General features: G+C 39.3%; 1 pseudogene across 1 annotated transcript; it reads right to left on the reverse strand.

Moving 5' to 3' along the window:
* Nucleotides 1-11,093: 11,093 nt before the first annotated feature.
* LOC307169616 (putative inhibitor of apoptosis) lies at nucleotides 11,094-13,719 on the reverse strand (annotated as a pseudogene). The gene is made up of 2 exons: nucleotides 13,532-13,719; nucleotides 11,094-12,687 (listed from the first exon to the last, which is right to left on the reverse strand). The product of its transcript is annotated as a putative inhibitor of apoptosis (transcript).
* Nucleotides 13,720-17,815: the final 4,096 nt, after the last annotated feature.

Below are 17,815 nucleotides of genomic sequence, written 5' to 3' on the forward strand. Positions count from 1 at the left end.
TCTATATGATGATATCTAGGTGAAAGAGGCTCTATGTGATGGGATTTATCTGACCTTGGTGATGTGAGACAGCTGGCAGACGGTCGGTTTAGCCAGTCTGTCTGCTTCCTGACCTGAGCCCCAGATTGTCATGTTTGAGCTCTAAGACTATGTGCCATATTACTAGAGAGAAGAGCAGCACCATCCCAGGAGGGATGAATACCATCTCTTTTCAACAGGTCAGGTCTGCCCCAAAAACTTTTCCAATTGTCTATGAAGTCTATATTATTTTGGGGACACCACTCGGACAGCCAGCGATTTAGAGAGGACAATCTACTAACTATCTCATCACTCCTGCGAACAGGAAGGGGGCCAGAGCAAATTACAGTGCCTGACATCGTACTTGCAAGTTCACACACCTCTTTAATGTTAATTTTTGTGATCTCCGACTGGCGGAGTTTAACATCATTAGTGTCGACGTGAATAATAATCTTAGAGAATTTACGATTAGCATTAACCAGCACTTTTAAATTTGCTTTGATGTCAGGCGCTCTGGCTCCCGGCAAACATGTGACTATGGTCGCTGGTGTCTCTATTTTCACGTTCCGTGTAATAGAATCGCCAATAACTAGGGCACAATCAACACGATTCTCAGTGGGTGTTTCACTGAGTGGGGAGAATCTGTTCGACTACAGCGTCTCACCGTCACCCAATTGCCCTGCTGCACGGTCTCTACTTCAGCCGGAACCGTGTTATGTACAGAGGTCACTAAGCTAGTCGCATCCAAAGCAGTATCTAAAGCCCTTGCACTCTTACAATTAACCTCGATTAAAGTTTGGATGCGTGTTTCTAGTTCTGAAATCTTCTCCGTCAGCCTAACTATCTCCCTGCATTTATCACATGTAAAACCTGTGCTGGCAGAGAAGGCTATGCTCTACATGTTACATGAGGTGCAGGTGACAATAAGAGGAGATGACATGACTCACCGTGTTTGTTGACTGATACTCACCACAGGTTTTTGATGAACTTGTAAAAGGCACGAGAGAAAAATAAATAAATGAGCGCACAGAAGACGCGAGCGCGCTAGAGAATAAATAAACAAATAAATAAATAAATAAATAAATAAAGAGCGCACGGAAGACGCGAGCGTGCTAGAGAATATATAAATAAATAAAGAGCGCACGGATGGCACGCTAACAAGCTAACGCGTGTTGTGCTAGATTGAAGCTAGCGATGTCAGGTTAATGTGTGATGTTGATTAAGTTATATTTAGCAGTATAAATAAGAAGGAATGATAATAAATAATGATTAAAACAGACAGAAAGATACGAAGCTTACAGACGCAAACTAATGCAACGCAGCAGCAGCAGGGTAGCCAGGAGCAATCGAGCCAGGAGCAGAAGTTGCTTTATTTGCTTTTCAAATACACAGTTGAAACGGGTAACAAACACTACTTACTATGTAACAATACGAAACAACACTATTTGCACAATAATTACAGAGAAAAAAACATTTTAATTACACAGTATATTTACCCTGACATTTAAGTGTCATTGCAATACAACGTGATAAGGTAAGTACTAAGTACTACATGGTACGTTCTAAATTAAAATCATAGCAGAAACACATTTTTTTGGCTTAACGTTAAAGGAGAACTCCGGTCAATTTTAACATTGAGCTCATTTTTTTGTACATTTGGAGTGCTGTCAATACAGAGAACAACGACAAAAATCGGTGTTGCCTACACCGTGTTATCCTCTTTTTAAAATTTGCACCCTGTTGACTTCAATGGGGCAAGTTTTAAACCTGCTTTTAGCCTCCTAACATCCTTGATGTGTCATTACAAGTGCCCAGCCATTGTGAGTGATTCCTTCAGAGTGAACACAAGTGAATCTGACTGCAGTAGATGTGAAAGATAGGGATAAAAATGATGTTTATTCAGCCAGCGCAAATACCTGTATTTACTTCCTGTTTTCGGTCGAAGTCCATAGTAATCGATTGTCGAGTTCACGCGCATTGGTTTAGTACCTATGATCACGCGCGTGAACTCGACAATCGATCTAACATCAAGGATGTTAAGAGGCTAAAAGCAGGTTTAAATATTGCTCCATTGAAGTCAACAGGGTGCAAATTTTAAAAAGAGAATAACACGGTGCAGGCATATATATATATATATATATATATATATATATATAAAAGTTGAATTTACAACCCACAGATGTCAAAATTACCCTGTAACTACATTGCACAAGAGCATATTTTGCCAGAAATGTGATAAAAACTTTTATATACAGCAGATGTACAATTTTTGCCTGGAATATATTAACAGAATAGGTAGCCTACCTGTTAGTTTTAAAATAATTACATTATAAATAATTTGCTTGTATATCTGGTTGTACCCCTTTATTACCCAAAACGTAACATATTGTTCCCTTATACCTACACGGAAGTACACTATAATTACAGAAACGTACACCGTAATTTCGCTTTACTTACGCAGTTGTTTGTGGGTCGTAATATAAAGTGTTACCTGCGTTTTTATAATAATAACAACTGCTTTAATGATATAAGTAAAAAATATAATAAATATGTAATATAGTACACATATTTAGCAAAATACTCTTTTTCATTAAATGGCTTAGGTAAGCTAAATGTTATGTGTCATAATTGTTCTCCAGCTGTTTTATTGACCCTTTCTGCAGTTGAAAAACACTGATTGGTCGATATTATGTATGAGGAATATACATTTCGGTAAGTTGTACTGTTTCTTTCAACATTGTTCATTTGTTCATATTCATATTTACTATTAGCCTAGCTAGTAGAGATGATCAGTTCACGTGCCGCTAGGGATCTGACAAGTCACATTTACAAGCGCCAAAACGGTATTTATTGTTTGAATTTAGTAATAAAATTGACAGAATCTGAGAGCTGAGATTTTTTTATATCATAAGTAACCTGCTCTGTCTAGTCTGTCGGTCTTCGTGTCCTCTTTGATTCGCGATTTTTCTGTGCTTGAGAAAATAGATGTGTGGCGTGAGAGCGTGTGAAAAGTGTCAATTGCGTGAGTCTCACGCTCAGTGCGTGAGAGTTGGCTCTCTGAATGCTAATATAGGTCACATGACCCTAACTGCATTGATGAATGCAGTGTACATATATATATATATATATTTTTTTTTTTCATATTAAATAACACATTCCCTTTATGCTTACATTGCACTGAAGCCATTCGAAGCATTTTTTTCCCCTATATAAATGTATTTTAGTTTGTTTCAGGTTTTGGTCTTTCTTAAAGGTGCTGTAAGTGATGCGACGCCAAAACATTTTTTGTCACATACAGCAAACATCTCACTATCCGCTAGCTGCCTGTCCCCTGAACACACTGTAAAAAAACGCGGTCTCTCTAGACACCACAGGCTCCACAAACGGCAACAAAAACAAACTGCAGCTCACCCGAACCAAGAAACATAATAAACAGTGCTCCAGCCAATAACCGACAAGAAGTATTGGAGGGTGGGGGTTTGGGGGGTTAGTGTGCGTGCACGTGAAGGGGGTGTGTGGAGGAGAGAGAACAGAGAAGCATGAAGAGGGAAGTTTGAATTATGGCCGACACACGACCAAAGAGACGACGTTCCGATGAACAAATTGCAAAGAAGAGGGACAAGGATAAGGAACGCGCGAAGTCCCGAATTTACATCGGAAAAACCTTCGAAAGGTGGCGAGAACTCCGCCGGCAGAAGGGCTTCCAATCCGACATTCAGTTGCTCTGTTTTTGCAGAACAGGTAAATCCATTTTTCTTTCTAAACTGACGTTTATGTTCGCCAAACCAACACAAGGATGTAATTAGCTATAACTATGCAGTCAGCGTTAACTTTGGTGAATACAACATGTATGTTTCTAGCAGCGATCAATCTCTATTGTAAATGATCAAGCTAATAGGGCTTGGGCGTTGTGACGTCATACTTGGCGTGGCGGCCATGTTGATGGCCTCGCGAATGTAAACATACAGCAAGTCGAATGAGGAGAAGCAGAGTTGGGATAAAGAAAAGAGATATTAAAGTCCCGAAAATGATGTGGAATTTACGGGGATACGTTAAATAGGGAAGCCAGGGACCAGTAACGTTATGTGGACAAAATCGGCAAAAAAGTGTAGTTAGTAGCTGTCAACCCTCCCGTTTTTTCCGGGTTTCTCACGCATTTGAGCTCTTTTCCCGCTGTCTTCCCGTTTTTAGTATTTTCCTATAAAATATCCCGAAAAATGAAAATTTCAACATTCATCTTTCTGTTGCTATCCCTCTGCTGACAGCAAAAATTCGTACTTCAAAACTGCAGCATTAACTAAGCGAGTTGTGAAGCTAGGTCTAACGTGACTTTGCTTACAGATTGGCATGAAATCGTGCTCTCACAACAACCAAGCTGTTATCTTAAAAAGGCCAATATCACGCTAAGGTTGCCTTCAAGTAAGCAAAACGATGCTTTGAAAACATCTGTTTCGCTGGAAGGGCAAGGGGGTAGCAACAGGACAACAGTACAGAGACTGACAGGTCCGATGGAAGGGCTAACATTAATGTTATGAGAGTAAGGTATTAAAATACGGGATATTTTACAGGAAAATTTGTCCACATACTGGTCCCTGGTTTCCCTATTTAACGTATCCCGGTAAACTCCACATCCTTTTCAGGATTTTAACATCTTTTTTCTTTCTTTTCTTCTCCCATCTCTGCTTCTCCTCGTTCGACTTGCTGTATGTTTACATTCGCGAGGCCATCAACATGGCCGCCACGCCAAGTATGACGTCACAACGCCCAAGCCCTATTCACAGTAGGGCGACAATTTGTGTGAACGATTGTTTTCACCCACTGTTTGTTATGAATTTGAATGTTCATTTATAGGCTATTGACAACTTTGACTAAATTTGTTTACGCCGCCGCCGTTGTTTATGCTCACTGGGAAACGCGAAGCTAACGTTATCATGCTATTATTGCGTCCTTGTATGGGAGCTATAGTTATAACCTCAGGTGGCGAAACGATTTTAAGATAATGTTTCTCTTTTTCTGCATTCTGTTCTGCAATATATAAAAGCATTTATCTAACTTGGCGACATTACACATTGAATGAAGTATCAGTAAAGCTTAACATGGTTTGTAGTGACTATTTTGACTTTCCCTTATGTCGGAAGGGAGGGGAGGAGGGAGGAGACGGGATGAGGAGGAGGGAGGGTCTAGCTAGCCTCCGTTTTGTTTGACAACAATTCGAATGTCAACAAGAAGTAACGTCTCTCGGGATCACTTACAGCACCTTTAAAATAGAGTTCAGAGAAAAAGCTAAAGCAACTTCTCATCCTTTTGATGGATGCAGTAAAACATCACACCCATTGCAAGATCTGTTATTCAGTTTATCAGCTCCAACCACAGTGTCAGATGACAAAAAAAAAAAACTGTTAAAAGATGATGCATAGTGTCACAATTAACACTTGCATGCAATATATAAAACACAAATATGTTTGAATACTTGGACCAACATTAAACAGTTAAGAGGCATTTAAACATGACAGGTTTTATATATATATATATTTTTTTTTTTTAGAAGTAGAGCAGCGGCTGTCAGCCATTTTGAAGTACTAATTGTCATCTTCTTTATTAATTACTGTACTCCAAAACAAAAATAAAATTCATAATGGCTATAAAACTGTAATGTCTACTGTGATATTGTTCTCAAACTGCAGAAGTGAGGTAGAAGTAAACCTCTTGATTAACTTTACAGGAGCTCAGGAAACAAATGCGAGAAAGAAAAATTATATTTTGTGTGTGCATGTAATGATTCCTCTGCAGGCAAGCTAGTAGAACCCAGATGGTGGGCCAGGCCCGTGCAGGGGGACAGGACATGGGTCGTGGCATGGCGGGAAGGGATGGTGGGCCAGGCCCGTGCAGGGGGACAGGACATGGGTCGTGGCATGGCGTGGGTGGACCTGGGCCTTGGCATGACGTGGGTGGTCCTGGGTCGTGGCATGGTGTGGACGGTCCTGGGTCATGGCAAGGTGTGGGTGGACCTGGGCCTTGGCATGGCGTGGGTGGACCTGGGTCGTGGCATGGTGTGGACGGTCCTGGGTCGTGGCAAGGTGTGGGCGGACCTGGGCCTTGGCATGGCGGCCAGGGCAGACCAGACAGTTCAGGGGGACATGGCATGAAGTTAATAATCTCAGGCTCGGCAGAAGTGACGTGAACGGTCTCTGGCTCGACAGATATGACGTGAGCGGTCTCTGGCTCGACAGACGTGACGTGAACGGTCTCTGGCTCGACAGACGTGACGTGAACGGTCTCTGGCTCGACAGACGTGACGTGAACGGTCTCTGGCTCGGCAGACGTGAAGAAGCTCAGGTTTGGCAAGCATGATGTGAAGAGACTCAGACTTGGTGGGTACTATAGGGTTGCGGGGCTCCTTGTCCACCAAACCCACAGTAAAAGTTGGGCCACTTAACAAAAGGGCATAGTCAATATACTGGGCCAGGGAAAAATGATTTTTCCCCCTAGCAATCGGGATCGCACCGGATCGTTCAGCCCAAAACGAAAAATGTCCTTAAGAGCCACATCATTAAATTCTACCTGGCAGCACAGTCCACAAAATTTCTCCACATAAGTTTCCAGGGGACCATTCCCCTGGCATATATTCAGGAGGGCAACTGCTGGGTTCATTGTTGGTGGTCAAGTTTTCTGTAATGATTCCTCTGCAGGCAAGCTAGTAGAACCCAAATGCAGTTTATTTAAACAAAACATAAAACAAAAACATGGCGTGAGTAGTTGATACCACGGACCACCTGTCAAAAATGATTGATTGACAGGTGCCCGCCCCTTCCGGTGACAGGTACCCGCCCCTTTTGGCATAGGATCAAAGGGATCAACAGAGAACAAAGGAGATCAAAGGGCTAACCTTTGACCCGGTTAGCCCTTGATCATGTTTTTGACAGCTAGTTTTGACAGGTTGTCCCCTCCTAGCCCTTGATCATGTAGTTTTTGACAGAAAGTTTTAATTGTTTGATGCCTTTTGATATTGACAGAAAGTGTTAATCGTTTGAAGACACTGTGATTAAACAATATGTTATGGTATCTGACAGAAAGTCTGATTGTTTGAAGCCTTTTGAACATGACAGTTAGTGTGTGTTTTTGAAGTTGGTATCACACACGATCCTCCCTACATATTCCTGAGCGTATCCGGGCTGTACTGTGAAAACTGATAAGCCATTCTGTTCTTTAAAATAATATAAATGATTATAAAATAAAGATCTTACTAAAACCTCACTCAAAAAGTTTAAATAAAATTAGAGTCACAAAAAATTGCAATGAGTCTCTCAAAGCACCGTCTCAAAACATAGGAGACGTGACCATCTGTGTGTGTGTGTGTGTTGTGTCACGGGATTCCCTCTGCCACCCTTTGCATTTGAGCTCTTTAAATTAATAAATTATTTTGCTTAAATTTAACCTAAGGTATAATTTTTACTAAACAGCGTCTGTTCAAAAACTGTACTTAGTCGTCAAAAATATTTCAAACAGTATTTTTGTCCATACAAAGTTTGTCACAATGTTTTGTTTTTAAGAAATCCGAGGACTATTCTGCCCTACAAAGCAAAAAGGCAGTAACTGCATTTTTGGTCAAAAATGAGTTATTATCATTTTCATGACATTCAAGGCATCCTTTGTTATGTGACAAAACATCTTATCTCAAATGTGTGTCGTTTTGGAGAAAAATGGTAATAGCTTTTGGAGAATCTGTAGTTACTGCCTTTTTCCTTGGTATTGTGCCACGTTTTTGGTAAGTAATACAAAGCAAATTTACAAAGCAAGAATACAGTAACTGCAAAATAGGGGTAAAATATCAAATTAAATATGAGGATTGATATATACAAAGAATAAGCTAATATAAAGTAACAAAACAGCCACATGTCCAATAATCTACCTACAACTACTTAGGCTGGATGACAGAATAACTTTAAAGTCATTTTTCTCAGTTCTGCACTCTGCGTAGTTACTGCCTTTTTGCTTTGTAGGGCAGTATACATTGCTCTTATTTAGACTAAGTTGCATCATTTGGAAAATCCCCACACATTTTTGCCACCTCGTGGCTCGGAGTTGATACAACATCCTATTCACAGCGAATTGAGCGAATATTTAATTTTACTCGTCTTAATTCAATGCAGGATCTTACTGGTAGCTATGATCTATTACACGTATAAGATCATTTTAACTTGTATCTCCCAAACTATCCTTAATCAGTGTGGAAACACACAGGGTGAAACCCTTTACTGAGAATATACTATCGGTTATCTACTCAAAATATATGTAGAAGTTTAAATCCGGTCTGGTGGCCGTATGAATAGACTTTGGGGAGAGCTGATGATACTATAGCAGGAAGCATGCCCTTTGACCTCCTTGATTTTGGAGACTTTTTTGTTAAAGATTTTTCCCATCTAGCGGTGAGATTGTATTTTGCATTTTAACGAATAGTGCTCTCTAGCGACTCGCTTTTCAAATATAAATTACATTTTTGCTTTTTGGCCACGAGGATTCCTTCTCCTGTGGCTCGGCATAAGTATGATCCTGCATTATATTGTCCCGCGCAGTGCAGCCTTTCAAATGTGCCGGGGCAGTGACAAGCGCCTCTCACTGATCTCTGTGTCCGCTTCAGCCGGTCTCAGTCAGCCGGCTCTGAACGAACACGCGTTAATTAAACGTGTTGAGGTAGGCTAGTGCTTTTTGTCCCTCTCTGCTATTATAGTGTTTCAAGATGGCGGAACGACATGGAAGCTTCCATGGACTTACCCGCCCCATGTAAATAAAGATAAGAAATGTTTCGCTTACAAGGATAAGTCAGATCATTGGCAGAGGTCCTTTTACACCAATGAGGACATATTTATGAATAAAGACAATGATTTTAGCTAATAAAATACCATTTTTTCAACCGAGCGAATCTACACATGAGAGGCCTTCAGAAGTCATAACTTCAGGTGTAGGTCAGTTGGCGAAAACACTGCATGTGTAAAAATCAAAAACTGTATTACACTTTTTCAAAGGATAATCTAGCTTTAAAGTTAGAATAAAAAGTTAAAAACCAAACATATCTTCATACCTGTTGTGTTCTGACACAAGGCCATTAAAGGTGGGGTATGTGATTTGCAAAACGGCCGGCAGATTTTGAAAATACACAACTCAAATGGTCCTACCTTCTTTCCTTTGACTCCACCCATTCGAAGAACATGGACATGGATGGGGGGAGGAGGGTATGGTACGACCGTTTGATTGACGCACTTACTGTCCAATGATTCTAGGTGGTCTTGGAAATGATTGGCTGGAGTTTTTCGAGTCCTGCCCGTTCCACAGATGATTAAATTGCTTAATTTTCATTTCAGTGCTTCTAACACAGCCACGTAAGTGGGTTAGGAACAGGATTTCAAGTGATTTTGAAAAAATGGCCAAAAAAGAGAATTACATACCCCACCTTTAACTTGTTCTTTTTGTTTTATAAATGTATTTTGCTTATTTCTACAAATATCAACCTGATAAATATGGACTTAATACACGATTAAACAAGATAATCATGCTACCCAATACGTCTGACACAACATTTTTAAGAAAAAACAGTGTTTTTAAATTCAACTAAACCATGATACCAGATTAATTTTTGACAGTTTTCGGCATAGTTTCAGGCATAGTGCAACCAGAAATCTAATATCGGTGTAATCTTTGCGAGGTCTCACTCACAACGCACAACTTTGTGATGGGTGATCCCGGTCATTGCACTGTAATTGTAAACCATATTTTATTTATTAATATTATGGCTTCATGTTGATTTAAAGTTTTTTGTTTGTTTGTTTGTTTGTTATTAACTAATACCTTTATCTTTTTAACTAACACTTCAACATCCAGCACAAATTAAAGCGATGTATGAGCTAAGGATGTTCTCTGACCCCAAATAAACACATAATGGAATGTTCACAATCTACAATATAAAGTTAGTATGTGTGTAAGTAGTTGTGCTTAAATCTTTGGATGTTTTTTTACACATCGTAGTGATGCAAAGTTCCACACTCTAGTAAAGCCTATGAACTAACTTTAAAACATAATCTTTATACAGGAATCACACGTGTCCTTACAATCCATGTAAGATTCAAAAGAACAATCACTAAGAATTCGTGATACACAAATAAATACACAAAAGTTTCCAAATGATGGTTTTATTACTGCGCTAGATTTAGTCATCTTGTTCAGATAGCAGACGACACTGTTTCACATGTTGTATGTTGGACTGTATGTGTTTTAGGTGAAGACGTTTCTTTGAGAGCCGTCAACATTCAGTGTTTATAGAAATAAATGACGATTAAGAATTTAAGTGATAGTCTTTCTGTTTGAGAACTACATTGATACTTTGTTTAGTGCAACGAATAGCTACTATCTACGAATCACACAAAGTATGAGTAACAAAGTTACACTTACACTATCACAACAGAATCACATCTGACTATTGCACCGAGAGATGCAGATACTGTAACAGCTTGAGGCTGTTAAACAAAGTTCCACACTTTGGTGAAACCTGCACGAAAAGTAAATTCTAGAGGTCAACTTGCTAAAAAGTAATTACAGCATGAGCCACTATAGTGATCAGTTTTAGCTTTTGAATGTCTGTAATTGACATTTTACATCTTGTTTCTTTTTGTTTTTGTACAGTTTGCAAAAACAGAGCGTGGTCAAACATGTTCATATAGGAATGTTTGAAAAACATGAACAAATATTTGCATAAAGAGAATTAAATGACGGTCCTTCACGAGAGTGTTTAAGACTAAACAAATCATATTTCTTTTAGAACATCTTTCTGCTACGTCTATACGAAACATCGACGTCAAAGATGAGTATTGCTGTTTTTCTGTTACCTATAAAACTATTACACTTCAAACTCGTCTAACTATTACACTTATTTTGTTATTATTACACAGTTATTTTGTGTGTGTGTGTGTGTGTGTGTTGCTAAACAACAGTTAAGCTAATGAATTACAGTTGATACGTTGTTTTTAAGAAATCCGAGGACTCCATGTTGCTCTTATTTAGATAGCTCTTAGATAGATTTACATTGTTTTTATTCATCAAGTTAAATGTAAATTTGCAAATCCAAAAACTGTTTGTTACTTGGATGATCAATATCTTCACTTTATGATAGGAAAGTACGGACAGCGCCTTTGACCAAGCCTCTACATATGGGGCACTTGCGCAGAGAAGGCGCACATTCTTTGCACACAACTAGGTGACCACAGGGGATGAAGACAATGTTCACTTCCTTATCCATGCAAACTTTGCATGTGCACTCCTCTTGAAGTCTTCTTAACTGTTCCTCCATAGGCAAGTCTGAAAGATCTTGACTCGGTGATGCAGCTTCATTTGTCTCGGCCATCAGTTCTCTCAGCAGGCAGACATCATTCTTCTTGATCCAGCTGCGGAAGACCTCTGCTGCTGCTGCATTTCCTTTCGACAGGACTAACTCAATGAGCTGCCCTGTCTGCTGCTTGACTGTAGTGCAGTTACGAATAATGCCATACTCTTTCTGTGAGATGACGTTCTCCTCTAGAAGATGGTCCATTAAGCTCTGCACACTTTTTAGGCACTGTGACATGGCAAGATGATGTTTCTTAAGAAAAGTAAGAAACTTACTTTCTCGCTCCTCCTCTGTCTTCTCATCTTCTGCATTTAGTAAATCAGACATCAACTCTTGAACGGTTTTGTAATTTTCTCCACTTGCGAGAATTTTGCTTTGAACGGTTTGCTTCACCACAGGATTGTTCATCATCACTGCATCTTCTGAACGGTCTTCTCCAGGACCCAGGTGTACAACAGGTGGATCAACAAATTCTCTTGAGTCGCTGTCTCCATTAGTCAATAGCTGTTCCAATAGTCTTGGAAATCCAACTCTTGACCCTTTTCTTGCAACAGGTATTCACATCTTGGAAACCACTTAGCATGTTCTACCCATGGATCATCACCAGACTCCCAACATCTGAGTCCACCATCACAACAAAAGCACTTCACATCATCATACGACCAACATAGTAAAAACCAGCCTTAGCCAATTGGTCTGGTCGAACAGTTATTCTTGAGGGCCAGTTGACAAATGTGAGCAACCTTTCTTCACACTGTTGCATTGCCGAGTTAGATACATTGGAAAGGCCGCCACCAGATAAAGGTACATTATCTGCACGGTCACCTCGAACGAAGTGGCAGTTGGGGTAATGCCTCTGGTGCTCTGATACTGCCCGATCTCCCGGTTCCCAGTTGCTAAGCTGGCCTCCACAACTGAAGCAAGCCACTCTGTCGCCCTGGCCAAGGTAGTAGAAACCACTTTTGGCAAGCTCAGCTGGAGTTACTGTAGCAAGAGTCCAATTCTGAAAGGTGTCAAGGCGTTCCTGTTCCTGAAGCAAGCCAGGATTGTGATAAGTCGGAGGTCGCTGGTGAGACATATCCTCAACTCCACGGGAGGAAATGGGACTGGAGAGGGCCAGGTTGCTGAATGCCGTGTTTAAGTAACCCACCTGCTCCTCCATCTGGCCTGAAACGGATGCCGTGGTGGTCGATGTTACGGCTGTCGCAGGGTTGGAAAGCTGTAAGATGGCTACGTTGCGAAGCGGGGAAAAGGCAGAGTGAGAGGACGACAGGAGGTTTGCGGTGGCGGGTAAACTAAAAATGTGACCACAGGGTGTGTCCACTCAAGCCCTTCTCTCTGCTGGACATCCCATGACTAGTGTCTAGTCGTCCATGACAGAACACATAATCTTATTAATCTTATTAAATACCCTCTATGATGCAGGAACCGATGCTAAGAACAAAATCTAATTTTGTTCAACACCACAAAATGTCCTTTCTTCTGTTCTGTACACAGCGGGCAAACAACTGAATACAGTATTTAAGTCAGGGTTACAATACAGTAATTAAAATGCTTTTAAATCATGTAGTATTTTTTATTATTCTAAATATTATTATTATTATTATTATTATGTATAATAATACTATTTTTATGAGCTCAGACATTACCACAATAGTCATTTTTGTAATTTTTTTATTTATTTCAACATTATACTTTCGAGTATACAGTGAAGTAGTGAAGAAAATGATAGACCGGCATTACGTACATAAAGTAAAGTAAAACAATAATGACATTTACAGATGGTCTAACCAGAATAGAAAATCTCTGCAGGCTATCATGTCTTGCTCTAGGATATAGTTGACCAGATTTTCAACTAATTCACCAACGTCGGTTTTTGCATTTTTTGACACCAGTGACACACAGAGATCCATTACAAATGTACAAATAGCTAGTATCTCTGTGATTTCGAATTCGTCAGAACATGCACGCAACACATCCAGAACTTTTCTGAGGATTACGCCATTCGGCTCTTTGCCGTTAAAAAACATGGGCGTTACATCAGTCCATGACTTTGTCAGGCCTCTTACGACATCCTTTTCATTTTTGAGATGTGTCACACGTTTGGTATCCTGCGCACAATCGTTTTTCATATCACACGCAGCATCGATGATCCTGTGCATCAAGCCAACCATTTGGCCTCTAAAATGATCTTTAAACATAGAGTCTAGCGTAGCTCTTAAATTACACTCTTTGCCCGTGGCGCACTCACACGCCGGATGATACTTGTGCCCCACATCGCCAGAACTCAACACGGAGTCATTCTCCATCCGTTTTTGCGTCGCCATTTTTTCAACTTTTCGAATAGTCCACTATTCGATGATGAAAGATGCTTTTCGTTCCTGGAATGTTCCTGGAATCTCCTGAGTGAGTCCTTGCGGTACAGTCGTCCAGGGTTTGTGCGTTAATGCTCGGAAGTTTGTGTTTTTGGGTCAGGAGCGTAGTTTGCGTCAGGTTCAGGCAAATGTTGAAGCAGGCTTTGACAGTCCTTCAACTTTTGATCAATGAGATGATGCAGTAGCACAGCAGTCCGCGGCTAGTAGAGCTAGAGCCCTTCAGTTAGAAAAACCGGGGTTGTGTGCGATAACTGAGGCTGAGCCGGCGCAGAGTTTATCAGGACGGCGATTGGGGTCCGCCCACCCTGTTGCGTAGGATGAACGGGTGTCGTCATCAGGAAAGCCATAAATAACTATGTAAATTATAGTCATGATGCAACAGAAGTAGCGTCATGGAGAAGTTATGCATATGCCATCAGAGAGAAGTTTATTATTTTTACTCAATCCAGTTACAAAATCTGATTAAACATATGCATGGGTGAATTGTTCGCCATAAGTTCTGTAACAAACATTTAGAAAGTAGTTAGGATCTATTTCATTTTGCTCATGCTTTAAGTTAACTATTAAGATGTTAAAGTTCATAGACCTTTAGCGCATTGAGTTCAAATTAAAATCAATATCGCATTAAACACATCATTACCGTGTTTAATAACTTCAATAGTTATCAAGCACCAGCTGATTTAAGTTTTTCTTCAAACAAAAGTAATTTTCTGATAAATCATCATACACCTACATGTGTTTTGTTGTATGCACGGATTTTTAGGGTCGCTTATAGAAAGATGCGTCCTTGTCTTTGTTTCGCGATACTTTTAAAAACATAGCTAGATCTACATAGATGTTTTACACGATAAGATATTTCAGAGAACCTTGTGCGGAATTCTATATCCGCATAAAGGGTTAAAATATAAAATATACATTTTAGCGCTACTTAAAACTAGGACGGTATAATAATATAATGTAAATGTCTCACATGAAGATGATGGTTTAAACCATAATTTTATCAAATCAAACCAATTCATGTGAATACTGTCGTATATGAACAAAGAGAAGACCTAGAGTTCACTAACATTACAGCTAACTGTAGGAAACAGATATCCGGGGGAAAGTGTAAAGAAAACGCCATACAAAACATTACAATCACACCCAGCAATATGATAAGTGTTACGCTAGTGATGTTAAAAATTGTTAAACAATTTCAAAACAGGTTGTTTCAGAAGAAATCAAAGGTGTCCAAAATGTTACGTCCTAATATTTGGTCTTGTTTCAGAGTCGGTATGCTCCGGTGAAAACTTTGATGAGGCCGAGAACAATAGCGCTGTTAAACATGCGGTTCAATAACAATGTTCAATATAAACAAGAATCCAACTCTAATGCGACTGAGCTTGTTTCACATATAACTGTTGATTGTTAGATATAATAGTCGGATGACTTATCTAACCATTGAAATTTACGATATGTTAAAACATTCGGCATTATGCAGAATAAAAAGAAGATCATAAAAAGAAGAACAATTATTAAGACATAAAACACAACGTCTGTTTTCTGGATCGGGCCTAAAACTCGGGTGTCAAAGTATTGGTGGGGACAGAATAAAAAAATGAATCAACCCTCCTTTCACGTAAAAATACCACGTATCAACTGAAATTCACACACACACACACACACACAAAATAACTGTGTAATAATAACAAAATAAGTGTAATAGTTAGACGAGTTTGAAAAGTGTAATAGTTTTATAGGTAACAGAAAAACAGCAATACTCATCTTTGACGTGGATGTTTCGTATAGACATAGCAGAAAGATGTTCTAAAATAAATATTTGTTTAGTTTTAAACACTCTCGTGAAGGACCGTCATTTAATTCTCTTTATGCAAATATTTGTTCATGTTTTTCAAACATTCCTATATGAACATGTTTGACCACGCTCTGTTTTTGCAAACTGTACAAAAACAAAAAGAAACAAGATGTAAAATGTCAATTACAGACATTCAAAAGCTAAAACTGATCACTATAGTGGCTCATGCTGTAATTACTTTTTAGCAAGTTGACCTCTAGAATTTACTTTTCGTGCAGGTTTCACCAAAATGTGGAACTTTGTTTAACAGCCTCAAGCTGTTATCTGCATCTCTCGGTGCAATAGTCAGATGTGATTCTGTTGTGATAGTGTAAGTGTAACTTTGTTACTCATACTTTGTGTGATTCGTAGATAGTAGCTATTCGTTGCACTAAACAAAGTGTCAATGTAGTTCTCAAACAGAAAGACTATCACTTAAATTCTTAATCGTCATTTATTTCTATAAACACTGAATGTTGACGGCTCTCAAAGAAACGTCTTCATGGATTGTAAGGACACGTGTGATTCCTGTATAAAGATTATGTTTTAAAGTTAGTTCATAGGCTTTACTAGAGTGTGGAACTTTGCATCACTACGGTGTGTAAAAATGCATCCAAAGATTTAAGCACAACTACTTACACACCAGTGATGCGCGGGTCAATGTATAAACAACCCGCACCCGACCGACGTTTTCAACTAACCCGCCCGCAACTCGGACCGCAAAAAGAAAAGTAGAAAATATTGTACCCGACCCGCTTCCTGACCCGCATTTTTGGACAGAGCGCAGAGCGGCATTTTTAAAAGGACGGAGCGTCGCCCTATTTCCCGCTCCAATTTCGCTCCGCGCACATTCTGAAGCATGCTCAGTCAAGCCTGACTCAGTCTTACTGTTGATGACTGCAAGATGGATTCTATTTTAAGTCAAAACTCGGCTCAATAATGGAGTTCAAAAAGTAGGCTACTTCAAAAAGGAAAATAAGAAGTCACAGGTGTAGGCTACTATAATATAAAACTAACTATAATGTGGTAGAAGAAAACGAATGTGGAGACATCATTCCAGTCAGTAAATATTCATTTTGGAATCTAAAAAGACACATCTCTCGTAAACATGCAGTGTGATGTGAACACGCTGGGAAGAAAGCAAAAGGTTAGCAAATTGAATATGGTAACCTGTAACAAAGTAAATTAAATATAGCGTAATATTCAAACAATTGATACAAGCCCATTTAAATTTTAATCCTGCGCGCTGCGCAAAAGTTCAGTTATAAGAATGTTGGCCTAATAGTTAGGCTAATTTAGCCTACTTTTAAAACGTTAATGTATATTTTTTCATATAAATAAATTATATATATTTATATAAATTTTATTTATATTATTAGGCCCATTTATTCGTTTTATTTTACAGCAGTTTGTGTGTACAATGGATACGCCCATTTAAATTTTAATCGTGCGCGTTGCGCAAAAGTTCACTTATCAAAATTCTGGCCTAATAGTAGGCTAAATTTACTTTTAAAATTTGTATGTAGGCTATATTTTTGTTTATATAATTGTTATTTATATTATTAGGCCCATTTATTCGTTTAATTTTACAGGACTTTGTGTACGTAGGCTATATTCCTTCTTACATAGGTCTAATTTGTAATTTGAAATAAAACATTTCTATTTGAAAAATGTTGTTGTTGCTCATTAGTTCTTTAGGAGGTAAGGCTGTGGTCTAAGCTAAAAGTTATATACATGTAGATTTATTTTTTATTTTTTTCGTTTTTTGGAGCGAGCGGGGGGCGATTTGAGTGGAGCGTGGAGCAAACTGCGTTGAGCGCTGAGCGATGATGAGCGGAGCGGCCTGATATAGCTTTGAGCGGGGGAGCGAACATTTCCGTGAGCGATGATGAGCGGAGATTCTCACCGCTCCACTCCGCTCATATGCTCTCTTGTACTATATAAATTACAAAGGTTTAATTGGCATCTTTATTTCAAATGACCCGACCGACCGCGACCCGAATATCATTAAAAATATTTTTGGATGACTCGTAACCGCGGGTAACCGCGGGTGACCGCAGGCACCCGCTCATTTCGGATCAACCCGCGCATCACTGTTACACACATACTAACTTTATATTGTAGATTGTGAACATTCCATTATGTGTTTATTTGGGGTCAGAGAACATCCTTAGCTCATACATCGCTTTAATTTGTGCTGGATGTTGAAGTGTT

The sequence above is a fragment of the Squalius cephalus genome (genome assembly GCF_949319135.1).
Source record: "Squalius cephalus genome assembly, chromosome: 13".
Taxonomy (NCBI): Eukaryota; Metazoa; Chordata; class Actinopteri; order Cypriniformes; family Leuciscidae; genus Squalius; species Squalius cephalus.